General features: G+C 29.8%; 1 pseudogene across 1 annotated transcript; it reads right to left on the reverse strand.

Annotated features, from left to right (window-relative positions):
- Window positions 1–5,609: 5,609 nt before the first annotated feature.
- On the reverse strand, window positions 5,610–11,354 carry LOC149880728 (uncharacterized; annotated as a pseudogene). Its single transcript, XR_016445932.1, has 5 exons — window positions 8,726–11,354; window positions 6,981–7,097; window positions 6,472–6,740; window positions 6,194–6,354; window positions 5,610–5,802 (listed from the first exon to the last, which is right to left on the reverse strand). The product of XR_016445932.1 is annotated as an uncharacterized LOC149880728 (transcript).
- Between the last annotated feature and the right edge of the window lie 3,354 nt (window positions 11,355–14,708).

Raw genomic sequence — 14,708 nt, forward strand, 5'->3', positions numbered from 1 at the left:
TTAAGAAATACTCAGCCTAATACAATCACTATTTCCTTTGATATGCAGCAAAATCAACCACTTCCCAAGCTTAGTGTAGGTGAAGTTTTTTATGCTCGCCAGGTATGGCTGTACAACCTTACATTTGTAAGGCAGGGTGCAAAACAAGACAAACAAAATGTGGACATATACACATGGTTTAAGACTCAAAGTGGACGCGGAAGCAATCAAGTAGCTTCTGCATTATTGAACTACTTAGATAAGATTGAAGATGAGTGCAGTCAAAATGAAGTGAGTCCTAAAATTATACGCCTTTTTTCAGATGCTTGCTCATCGCAAAATAAAAACTCTGTTGTAATGAGCACTCTGATGAATTTCATTAAAAAAAGTGAAGTTTTTACAAAAGTTGAACATTTTTTCCCTATTCGAGGGCATAGTTATATGCCTCCAGATAGAGTGTTTGGAAGAATAGAGAAAATGCTTCGGAAAAGAGAAAATATTCTATCCCCAGAGGAATATTTTGATATTTTTTTTGAATTTGGCACTTTACACGTATTTGGAATAAACTGGGAAATGTTGGTAACAAAAAAAAATTTAAAATCAAAGCTACCATTCTTAATGAGAGAACAGCGAGTGTTAACCTATACTAAAACTGCACTGTTTTTTCAGACAACCTACAATGCTGAACCAACATTGGTAACAGTTTTGGCTAAGGGGATGCAGTTAATGCAGTTTCATTTTATAATGATGTATTGGGAGCGAATGTTGAAGGAGAAGGAGAGGAAGTTCAGATCTATGATGATATCACTGAATCTTTTTTGTAAAAATTTCCTATAAATGATGTTTGTTTTATTGTTAATATTTTTTGTTATGCTTTTTTGAAATAAAATGTATTTTTATTTTCTGTTCATTGTATCATTTAAATTTGCTTCATTTGACATAATCCACATAATAATATTATCACTTCACTATTAAGACGTGTGTCTTGTCAACTACTACTACATGTAGATACTTTATATTTTATTGCAACTGTTAGTGTTCTTGTTTAGTGTGTTTTGGAAAATTTTTCAATAAAAAACCAAAAATAATACATTGGAGATTTAAATTATTGCATATTGTTGATTATTGATAATTAAGTATTTTGTAATCATATTAAGCTTTCAATCACTGCATTTGAAGAATAAATGACTGTAAATAAATACAAATAAAAAGTTTAATGTGATTATCTTCAATTAAGATTATCATTAAAGGGCTTAAAAAGTGGCTTATAATAAACAAAGATTTACCAAAGCTTAATTATAAATGAAGTGTAAGTAATTTGAATGTTTTCAACTTATAAAAATTTACATATGAGTTTTAGTTTTTTCATAAACAAAAAAACCTAAATATCTCAAAACTACAAAAATGGACTTAACAAGATTTGGAAAACTGCTCTTCAATTGTTAAAACTATAAAAATTATCAGTTCTGTAACGCTTAATAACGTTACAGAACTGATAATTTTTATAGTTTTAACAATAATGATTTGAAATATGTATTAATTGTAAATATGAGTTGTTTTTTTATGCTGTTTTTGAAAATAACCTAAAATAACTAAATGACCTGCAGTAGTAACTTTTGAATGATTTCAAAACAAAGAATTGATTTGAAAACAAATAATTAATAAAAAAATTAAGATACCAATTAAGATTTTAGTTGATAAATAAAGTAAAAATTAAAGTAAAAACTGGCGTTTCTTTAATAAGATAGAAATATTTTTGTTAGGTCATAGAATGTTAAAATATTTACAACATAGGCGCTTATATCCGCCTTAAATACGAATACCCTCTGAAGAGAATTCTTATGAAAGAAAAATCGTTTGTCAAATGGGTTAACTAAAAAATCAATAGTTAACCGCCCACACTGTTCTATTATAAATATAACCTCAATTTGAACTTGACAAAGTCTGTGTGATGTATGGTACCATAGACTTTGAAATAATATGTTCGCCAGTAAAAATAATAATGACTTATTAAAAGTAAGTTTGTTGGAGTTCGCTAACACATCGATACTTTAGAACACTCTTGAAAGTCAGTAATTGGTAGTCGACTTGTGCTGATTAGTGATTACTTTGGTAGCGCATCAATTTTCCTCTTATAGCAACCTCAGCTACAGTATTTAAAATTCTGAAATCTCCACTAAAATCACATGGAAATCTTCACTAAAATCACATGGAAATCTCCACTAAAATCACATGGAAATCTCCACTAAAATCACATGGAAATCTCCACTAAAATCACATGGAAATGATTCAAAATAAACCAAGAATTTGACAGTAAATTACATTCCGCTATTGTGGTAAAAATCTCAATGAGATTGAGCTGAATTGCAAGGCGTTTGGATATAATAACATTCTTAAAACTGAATGAATCTTTGGGACAAAAACAGGAGTTTGGTTTTATTAAACCATTCAAAATGAATAATAGTTTTAAAAAGTAAAAAAGGTCATTTGCATAAATATTAATTTGAATTTATTTCACATCCCTTCGGAAGCTATAATAATTACTGTTTGCTTAACACTGTAAATTACCAACAAATCCCTTACATTATTTTTCTATATGATATCTTGATTCCACTCATTAAAAATGAGCGATTTTAAGGAACTCAAAATATTTCCTAACATGAAATGAGTTTTAGGAAGTTAGTTGAGAACCAAGATATATCTCTCCTCTATTTGTCATCTGCGGGCATTGAAAATTACCATTTAAAAGTTGCTTTAGAAGGGCTTTGAGTTACAAGCTTTAAGTAATTTATAGAATAAAGAAAGATTAAACAAACCACTTAAACAAATACTACTTGGCACGTTGGCTTTTTGAGGTTAAACAAAAGCGAAAGACAAGAAGTAGGTAATCTATCTTGATATACAATCTTTTATCAAATCAGTGCCACAACTTTTCCACCAGCTGAAAAATAAGCTTCTGGATAAAAATGTTGATAATAAAAAAGAGATGGTATTTGAACAAAATGAAGAACAATATCATTCTAAGAAGCTAATCTCAAGATGGCAAGTATCATTCTGAAAAGCCAAACTTATCTAACCAACTATAACTTGATGATCAAATTAAAAATTGGACCTTTCAAATGCTTGTGAAATATTGTTTGCATTAGTGTTGAAAAATGAAAGCAATTGAAACTTTGCGCAAAAATTTCCAGCTTCAAAACAAGACACACACTCTATGTTCAATAAGGTGGGCTTAAAAAACTGCCTTGAAAACTAGGAAACGGCAGGGCGTGCAATAGTTGCTCCATGGCCTTGTTAGGTACTGTGCAAAATATTTTGAATTTTGGAAGTCATCTTGTGGTGCCCCAGGGCGCCCCAATTTTATGACTGCCAAATGGCCCAACTTGGTTTAGGTTTACATGCATCGGCCGCTTCTTAGCAATAACTGAGCTCGTATTGTTTATGTTTTCAGGAAACGGAAAAGTGCAATACTACACCCCGCAGCGCATCAGAGAAGCCGCAAGAAAGTCCCAATGCTGTCCGGTTTTCGGTTATCCGTCCAGAATCAAAGAGACGCAGCAGCCAACGAAGTCGAATACAATGCGAACCTTTTTGCAGATTCAACGAGAGATGAAAATGACAGACAGTGCTCCGGATCCTGCAGTTTCCACAGTTGCAGAGAGAACAATGCAACATATCGAGCATATATGGATCAAAGCGTCAATCCCGGTAATATCACACAAAAGAATTGTAGAGAAAATCAGAATGCTCCACAGCAATTACAGAAACTTGCTAAAACCATATAAATCCAGAAAATGTGATCCGGCATACCTCAAGCGACTTAAACAATTTGCTACCGAAACAGATCTGCATCTATTTGATATTGCAATTTGCAAATGTATCGATTTTCCAAGTTGCAGATGCAAACTTGAGCATAAGGTGCCGCCTGCGGAGAGAAGCTTCTTGACGGACCAACAAAATCAACGAAAAATGATGATCGGTGGCGTTGATGTAAAAACTACAAAAAAACTCGTGTTACGACAAAAACGCCAAAGACGAGTTGATGATTTCATGGAAAAACATCGCAAATGTATCAAAATTGATGAACAAGTTAACGATGTAAATGTTTTGGCAATGTCTGATGAGGACGACTCATGAATGGATGCAATGGTTCCGGATTTCAGTGTTACCACTGACACTACTGACAGTAAAGTAATGTATATTGATAACAAGCAGCGCAAGAAACTAATGCGACTAGAACTACCAAATGTAGCTAAGATGTGCGACAGATATAAAGTTCCAGGTTGGTGTGCAGCAGCTATTGTCAGTGCAACATTGCAAGATGTGGGTCTTATACACAAGGAGGACACATCAATAGTAATAGATAAAAATAAACTTGGCTGAGAACGGCGAAAAGTCAGAAAGCGATTACAAACCCAGGCACTCCAGCAAAAACTGAATGGACTCTATTTCGATGGCCGCAAAGATAAAACCAGAGTGCAAACTAGAAAAGGTAACAAAAACCGTGGACGGATTATTGTAAAAGAACATGTGTGTCTAGTTTGTGAGCCAAACTCAGAGTGTCTAGGCCACATTACACCTTCAAGTTGAGGAGCCGAGAGCATAACTTCAGGTATCTGGGATTTTCTAATGGAAAATAAAGTCAAAACAGAGGATCTAATGGCTATTGGGTGCGATGGCACTAATATCAATACCGGCAATATTGACAATTTTGAGTTCCAAGTTTAAACTTTAATGCCAGAGATTACATTGACCTGGAAACAGGAAAAACGAAGACCGCTGCGAACCTCCGATGACGAAACACCTAGCAGAAGCAGAGCTAAAAGACTGCGTTAAGAACAGGAACAACCAGCTTGTTAGGAGCCTGCCACAATTTATGAAAAAGGAATATATAGAAATTGCTGTAAAGAAAATTATGCTATTATTAGCTTACTACGTAGTAAAAAAAAAAATAAAACAATATAAAAAAAATATTTCACTAATAGCTTTCTGTTCAGCTCGTTAAAAATTTTCTTTCAAGTTTTTTTCCCTCTCATTTAGACAACTGTGTAAAAAAGGTTTCTTTTTAAAATACCTGTTTAGTCACTATTTGACATGAATTATTCCAAAGTAGCGATACTTCTTGACTGACATCGGGATATCATTTTATCTGAACTTTGCAAGAATAAGAAGAAACGAGCCAGTTACAGCGCGCATTTTATTTAAACATCTTTATAATCTATCTATTTCTAAATGTAGAAGTTTAACCTAATATACAGAATAATCTTGCCCCAAACAAAATTTTACGTATTTAATATGTATGTATTCGTATTTTTTTTTCGTATTAATTACGGTACTTTTGGCCGCTTGTAGGGGGTAATTAATACGTATCTTTTTTTCGTATTAGTACGTATCTTTTTAACGTAATAATACGTATTTTTTGCTTTCTTTTTTTCGTATTATATACGTAACTTCGTTAGCAAACTTTTTTTGTCGTATTTTTACAGTACCTTTTTATGTTAAATATGCATATTTAGAACGTCTTTACAGACAAATATTAATCGTATTTATTTATAATATAATAAGTAACTTTTGGAAGTAAGAAGGATATTTACAACTTGTAAGCCTTAATAACAAAAAACAAGATGTTCTGTATTTTTTAATTTTAGTTCAACATTAATCCAATAATTAGTTATTAAACTATTTCTGCCATTTCGGTTGCTGTTCCCTTGGCTGATTTAAATAGAGAACTTCGATTCCTTTGATTTAGTCTTTTTAATTGCTCCGAAATAGCAACGTTTATTTCGACAATCGATACGCCTTTATGAACTTTTGAAATAACATCTAAATTTAACAGATCGAAAAATAAATACACTTATCATAATCAAAGTAACGCTAACTACTATTAAAAACTGGGAACCCTGAATTAAAATAGCCTTAGATCCCAAAAAGTTCTTAATCCCCCACTGTTATGTGTGTGCGCTGATCTAACAATATATGCTTACATACATTTATTGTTATAAATACATGATATTATATATATTATATATATATACATAATAATAAATATCATTCATTTTATATACATGATATTATGTACATTATATATGCATACAAATGTTATTAATTTTATATACATTATAATATCATTATATAAAATAATATCATTATATACATTATATATACGTACTACTAATAATTAATTTTTAATTATTGTTAATTAGATAAATGTTACCTTTTATTATTGAAACAAAATTTCCTTTTGCTAAAGCAAAATTTTTTTCCCACGTTTCCCATCCCTTGAATAACATCCAAGAACATTGTCTTTTAACAAACTCCTCAATATATTATGGTCTTGTTCACATTTGTGTCAGACCTTTTTCGCAAATAACTTATCTGAAACAACAAGTCAAATTTGTACTACTAATTTATATTTTTATGATTACATAAACACATTTTTCCACAAAAAGAGAGGTATACCTACAAAAAAAAATTTCTATAGAAAGACTAAACAAAATATCATAAAAGTTTTCTTAACAGAGCAGTTCTTTTTCTTTTGTCAGCATCTATTTCCATGCCAAACCGATCAAAATCAAGATCACTGTCCAGAGGAAGACAATTCAAAAAATTGCTATCTAGATGTTGATTTTCAATTTGACATTTTGAATGTTGCTGAAAGCATCGATTTATAGCTTCTTGCTCTATGCGCATTTGCTGGATTTTTCGAAACAATTTTTTAAACCATGCAACATGGGTACAATGATGTTCACAAGGAAGATTGCCTAATAAAAAAGAAGTATAAATTTTCCTGATAACATAAATGCTAAACATCGGCTGCAGAGAAAATTATAAAACTATTTCTCCACATGTAAATGCAGGAAAAATTTTTAAAATATTTGTGATTAATACTGAATGCATTAAGATAATTAAATTTTTTAAACATTTATAAAAACACTTTATTTGAACATGTCACAATAAAATAACATATTCAATCAACAGTCAAAAACAACTTTTAAACTCACAATGAAGTGATGCTTGAGTTTGAATGAAATTTGAAAACAAAAGTTTAGAAACTGGTGTTGATTTATCCGGAAATAAGGGATAATTAAGAAGTGAAGTAGTTTGGCAGTTAGAAGTAGCTAAAAAAACGATAAGTAAAAACGCATATTTTAGAGAGATAGTAACGGGTGGTTACTAAATATCCGGACTAACTTTAACTGAATTTTAAATGCCACAAGCTAAATCTTTTTTTTTTATGCTTATATCCATTTTAAAGCTTATTTAGTTCTCTGTAAGTTAATTTACTTGTTTTTAGATCATTAATAATAAAGAAAATAATGATGGCCAAGCAAGAAGAGGTAAGAAAACGGATTTACGAGTTCTATTTGAATAATAAATTGCAAGGTAAAAAGTTCACAGTAGCTTACTTCAATGCTGAAAAAATTCCAAGAAGCACTATCTATGATATAATCAAACGTGTTGAGAATGATTCTGGGTACAAAAGAGTGCAAGGAAGTGGTCGTGTGGCCAAAATTATGACCCCAAAGGGTATCAAGCGCCTGAAAACCATATCTGATCACAGTGATCGTCTTTATCGTGATTTTAAAGGAAAATCGGTCATCCTTGACGACGAGCCTTACTTTACGCTGTCATTCTCAACAATTAATGGAAACAGCACCTACTACTCTAGCAACAGAGACAAGACTCCACTAAGTTTTAAATATCGCAAAAAGCGCAAGTTCGAACCCAAGGTACTTGTCTGGCTGGCCGCTTCTGACAAAGGTATATCAAAGCCATTTTTGTCCTCAACGGCCTTGCAGTCAATAAAGCCATCTATGAAATTAATTGTTTAAAGAGAAGATTAGTGCCGTTCATCAACGCTCATCATGCCGATGGTAATTATATATTTTTGCCAAACCTGGCGTCTTCGCATTATGCCAAAACCGTGACCAATTGCTATGAGACTCATACCATCAATTTTATCTAAAAAGTTGACAAACCGCCAGCCGTACCGGAGTGTCGTCCAATAGACTTTTGGGCTATTTTGAAAGGCAAAGTGTATGAGAGTAACTGGCAAGCAAAAGACGTGAAGCAACTACAAACCAGAATAAAGCTTTTCATGAAAAAAATTGACCTTAACCTTGTATTTTCACTTTTTGGGTCAACTCGTGTTAGAGTTGCCCGAATCCGAAGAAACAGACTGGTTGAAGACAAACTTAATTAAAATAAATAAATAACTAAAAACTCTTTTTAATGATAGTTTTATTTAATCTCTGCCATAAAAACTATGGGAGTTATTGCCCATGAAAGTTTGTCCGGATTTTTAGTAACCACCCGTTATATTAACAAATCAATAAACAAAACATGTTCATTTTAATAAAACAAAACAACCAGCTTACCAGGAAGTGACGTTAAAGTTTGAATTAAGGGTGGACAAGAAGCTAGTTATGATGTAACTGGAAACAAGGGATAGTTAAGATAGGGTGAGGGAGTAGTATGTGAATTTGAAATTATTTTTCTGATTTTGGCTGGTGGTTGGGAAAATTTTTGACTATTAAATCTGCTAGGGGCATGTAAAACTCGACTGCCATCATCAGCCGAACTTAGATCAGAGTTTTCCTCAGCCAGTTGCTCCTTTTGCTGATTTGAGAGATACTAGGGAAAAAAACAAACAAAGATATTAAATTAGACTGTCACATATATTCACAAAATATTCTCTTTGGGTAGAATGAAATTTTTACAATAACATTGACAGTAAAAAGCATACATATGTTGCTGGACAACACTCGTACTTCATAGGAAATTAGCATCTGGTTCCTTGTGATTTAACAACATGTTTTGGAGTTCCTTGTGATTTAACAAAATATTTTTTTCCTACTCTACAATTGGGCCACAAAACATACCCAGGAGCTTTAAACCACTTGCTGGACACTGTTGCCACTTCATTGTCATTAGTAAAAACAACAACTGCATAAGACATATTTAATCAATAAAAACTTTAAACACTAAAAAAAAAAAAATTAAAACAAACATTTACTTAATTAAATATTACTCAATTTCTTGTCTATATATCAGAGTTAGACATTACAATTGCAATGTCTAACTCTGATATATACTCAAGAAATTGAGTAATATATAATTAAATAAATGTTATATAATCAAGAGCGGCCTTTTCTGTAAATTTAAACTTTACAATAAAGAAATAATGAATTTGCAGTTAACAATTTTACATAATAAACTGTTAAATCTGCACAAATAAAATATAGCACTTGTAAGCAATATAAACCAAAAAAGAATAATAAACATGTTGTATATGATATATATTAAAAACATTAATAATATAGTAAAAATTTATTTTTTAGTTCATATTGTCAAGAAGTATAGAAATTTAAAATATAATAGGAATTCAAATGTCTGATAATGGGAAAACAACATAGGAGGAAGAATATGGGAGTCAACAACATTTAATAACATTATCAGAGAATGTAACTGTATGCAACTAACAGAATGTAACTAACTTTGAAAATAGAGAGTTTTGAACTAGCAAGTGGCATGTCATAAAAATCTGTTTGCACTGTAAAATGTCTGGCTAAGAGTAATGGATTTCTTAAATCTTCTACTAAGATGTTAACAATTTGATAACATTTGTGTTCAATCATTACCAAGCTATCACGCAAACCACTTGAAAACCTTTTATTTTTGTAATGGCAGACTTTATATTGTAAAAAATTACCATGATTTGGTAATGATACACCATAATGTTGAAGAAAAACTCTGTCAGTATGCATTTTTTGTGAATGTTCAGCTTTGTAATCAGCAAGTCTGGAAGCAATTTGCTGAAGAGGCAAATACCCACTTCGAATTCTTCTTTTTAAGTGTCTTGGAGCATTTTCAAAGGGAAAAGCACAAAAATTGCCAAGGGATCCATATTGCAAACAGTTGTTGTGGAGATGTATAAGGGAATGCACATTATATGTCATAAATGATTTTCCATTTTCAGGTAATAGCCTTTGTAACAAATATTTTTAACAGCTCACCAATAAAATTAATAACTTTGTGTTCTTGAGATCTGCATAATAAAAATATTGAACTATGTTAAATAAGAAAATGCTCATAAACTGGTTGACTGAGAGTATCACACAAAACAATAGGTCCTGAATAAAGAAATGATCGGAATTCTGTAGCTTTCCACTTCTTCATACTCTCTAATGAACGAGGCCGTCTGTTAAAGTCAGAAGGAAAGAATGACAAAATATGGATTAGGCGATCTGATATAGTTTTTAGTGATTGTGAAGATAACTTGACACTGAATGGTCCAGAATACAAAAAATTCAGAAGTCTTCGAACAACCCCCAAACATACAGAATGCATATAGTCATTTGGAAAGCTATTAATTGAATGAATAGGAATTCCCAATAAAGGTGTCTCCCCATTATGATGGCTATCATCTTCTTTCGAAATAAAACTTTCTAATGTTCTGAGGGGTGCATCTGTTTCTAAAAATACAACCTTGCTATGCCATTCGTCCTCTACAGTACACCTATCACAAATGGAATAGCCTGAATGGTACTTTATGCACTTAATAAATGCACGTGCAGGGGCATCACATACAAAATTAGTTATATGAATACTGCATAAGTGTGAGTTGATTGTAACACCATTGGTTTTGATATAATTTATTTCTGTCACAAATCGGGAAAAAAAATCATGTAAACTGGGTTTTCCTTTTCCACAAAAAATGGCAACAACTTTTGGTGACATTGAATCACTAACTTTTTTAACTAGAATAGGTCAAAATGATATTTCAGAATTGATATAAAGTGGAAGACTATCAATATTAAATTGCGAAGATATAATTGATGGGCTAGAAACACTTAGTGTTTGAAGAAATAGTTCAACACCAAGATACAAAAATTCTTTATTAGATACATTTCTAATTGTTGCAGGTTTTGAGTTCAATAAGGTTTTGAAACACTTTGGCAATTGAGGATGATAAGGTTTTAAAATCAATAACAGTTTGTCCATTGTTGAAAAAGGTATATTGTTTTCAATAGCACAATCCTGTAACTTAATTAGCAACTCAAATTCACTTGGATATTTTTTTCCAGAATCACTGCTGGTAGAAACTTCATCACTTGAAGAACATAATGAAGGCTAAAAATCGGAAATAGATTCTGAAATTGAAGAATTGGAATCAAAAATTAGATTATCAGACTTCTCCAAATATGAATCTTCATATTGATATCCCAAAATTAATGGTAAACACAGTTAAAAAAGTAACACAAATAATAATATAACAACATAATACTTTAAATAAAATTCAAATAACTACTAATATAAGTAATAACACTGAATAAAAAAAAAAGATTTTATATCAACGCATTTGAAACTATTAATAAAACAAACCATCTGTTATATTCAAACAGCTAATGACTGCAATGGCAACTTTTCTACGAATATTTCTTGAAGACATGTTATTTAATATTTGTTAGTTGATTAAATTATTCTAACATAAATGCTAATGTAACAATAATAAGGAAGTTTAAATAATTTCTTATTATTAAAAGTAATCATTCATATATATATATATATATATACATATATATATATATATATATATATATATATATATATATATATATATATATATATATATATATATATATATATATATATATATATATATATATATATATATATATATATATATATAGTTTACTTAGTATTTATATTTCAAAATATAAAACTTTTACATATTGAACATTCTTTAATAAAAAATTTAAATATGAAATACTAAATAAATATAGAATATCAAGAGATAAAAAATATAAATTTAGAAGTTAAACTTACATTCAGCATATATACAATCATTGTATATACTGACATTATAACAAGGTCAGTATTTAACACTTTATGAATGCAAATTTTGTATTAGAAAGATAGAATAATATCATAATTTATGACATAAAAAAGTTGCTTTTAATTCACCAAAAATTGCTTAAACTTTAATTTAATTCCCATTTTTTTATAATAACAACTTATAAAAACTTATCAAAGTGATGTACTGACAATCTAAATAATAAATTCTAAACTTTCTGAATCTGCTCGTTTATATAAAAAAGCAAAACAATGTTGGTTGGCAGACGATCCCATGGCTCAGAATCAGGTCAAGTTTTTCGTTTGCCGTAAAATGCGTATCAACACAAAATTTAATGCAATTGAATAAAAATGGCCGTCCGTTTATGCCTATTACATATTACACTTACAATAACCAAAGTTGTAAGCAAGATCAAGTAATAATTTGTTTATTTACCTTAATCAATCTTACAATAATAAATAAAAACTGTATAGATTTAAATAAATATATTTATAAATATTTAAATTATTTTTCATAGTTAGCAAAGTGTTTTAGATAGGTTAGTTTACAGTGTCTTATTTTGATAGCATTCCGCTAGTTTTGACTTTTTTAAAAGTAATTTGACTAATTTTTGGAACGAAGCCGTTCAAGCACCCATAAAAGTTCATAATTAAGTTTTTATTGAATTTTTTATTAAACTTGATTAAAATAAAAAGATATTATTTTGCTGACTAGTATCACCAAAATGTTATGTTTTGCAAAATTTTATACAAATATTTAGATTATTTTTATAATTATATAACTATATTATTTGTGTAAACATTTCAAAGTAGTGTAAAATAGACTTTTCTTTGTTTATATAAATTAGGAAAACGAGGTAGATACCTATCACCAGTAAATATAAACTTAATGTTGGATGAAGTAGTACTAACTGCCTTTTATAAGTCAAAGTTAATTTAAGTAAATATTTTATACCGTCAGTTGTAATATTTGGTGTTTTCAAGCAACTTTGAGACGCATTTTAAACAATATTCTTTCAGTTACAGGTTTTTGGTATATTTTGATCTTTTATGTTACTTTAATATTACAGTGTAAACTGTTTTGTTAGTCAATATACAATAGACAGAAGCATAAATGTAACCTAAAATCTAAGATTTCGAATAGGTCTTAATAATAGCCACTTTGTAACAGATGTGAATATTATTAGGACAATAGTTTAATTTTTCTGTGTATACAGACTATATTACAAACTATGTTATAGTTTATATATAAACTATGTGTATATATACACAATGTATATATGTATAGACTATATGTATGTATATAGACTATATTATAAACTATATTATAGTTTATACACAATAAATTAAACAGTTGTCCCAATATTACCTATAATTTTATTTACTTTACTGCGTATAATTACTAAGTATAATTAGTTTTTACTTTACAGTGTTTATTATAAGAGTTTATTATGTTTGTAATGTTTTAATTACGTAATTTCATATTATATCTATTGGCAAATAAAACTCATTTAGCAACACTGCAGCTAGTTTGAGATAATCAAATACTTTACCTGCCGTAAGAACTTGCAAAACAGCAATTAATGATATCTCTAGATCAGGGATGGGGAGTCCCAAAAGGACTCCGGCTTTATATCTCTACTTTTTCCAAGTCTGTTTTGTCCAGAAGCTCTAAACATGTTTGTTGGCGGCAAGGACTCCCGGAGTCTTGGAGTCCCGGAGTCCTTGCCGCCATTAAAAAATGGCTGTTCCTCATACCCAAAATTTGTAATTCAAAAAATGGCTGTTCCTCATATCCAAAATTTGTAATTTTTTTCCTATTAGTACTCCATAAACTTATTTATATTTTTAGAGCTCCTGGATACAAACAACTAGGAAGAAGTAATTTTTTTTTTGACTTTCAATTCTGGAGTCCTTTTTGGAGTCCAATTCTGGAGTCCCTGCTCTAGATAAAATACTACTATTTCGGATTGATTTACGCACTTTGTGACTTTTTCTTGCAATATGTTGTTAATATTTGGGCATCATAGTGTATAAAAGTCAATTTCCCATAAAACTGTACTTAATGAGTTTTACTTGTCAACCAACGATATAATGTTTGTAAATATTTAAAATAATGGTTTGGATATTTATTATATAATTTATATAGAAAAAAACAAACTATTATTTTTAATATTTACTAGCTACATAATAATTTTAAAAACAAAAATGCAATTAGATACTTACAAACATTACATAATAAATATATACATATTACATGAATATGTAATATAAAATATAACGTAGTATATAAGTATTATGTAATGTTTGTAAATATGTAATTTTATATTATATGTTTTTGTATATTTAATTTAATTCCCACTAAGCATACCAATGAAGTTCTACCTAAATCATATCTAGTTATGTTGTATTCAGCGATTAACATTTTTTTGTTAAATGTTTATTGTATAAAAGCGGACAAAAATATATGTACTTCATGTTTTTAATTGACATGTTCAATATTATACTTAAAAACTAAAGCACATCTTTAGAACAACTCATCAAGACTCGTCAAGAAAGCAGAGGTGTTTTATCCCAGAAAGCAAGAAGCGCGCTGTAATGCAAAAACTGGCCATGCAAGGCCATTTTGAGGTTTACATTTCTAAATTTTAGAAATGCAAAACATTAAAAAAAATTTCACTTCTAAATTGAATTCTTTTTCTTACCCCATTTGTGCTTTTGTTATTTTTTTAAAGTTGAAATTAACTTATTTTTTGTTAACCTAAAAGTCAAAGACAAGAAGGCAAGAAATTTTGCAGTTTATAAATGTTAGGCAGCAAAATCCTTTGAGCAGTTTTAAATATTCAGAAGCATGATAAAATAGGCAAGCATGA

This window comes from Hydra viridissima, unplaced genomic scaffold, assembly GCF_058129835.1.
Source record: "Hydra viridissima isolate aposymbiotic clone 2 unplaced genomic scaffold, HvirCarnegie_v1 scaffold_12, whole genome shotgun sequence".
NCBI lineage: Eukaryota > Metazoa > Cnidaria > Hydrozoa > Anthoathecata > Hydridae > Hydra > Hydra viridissima.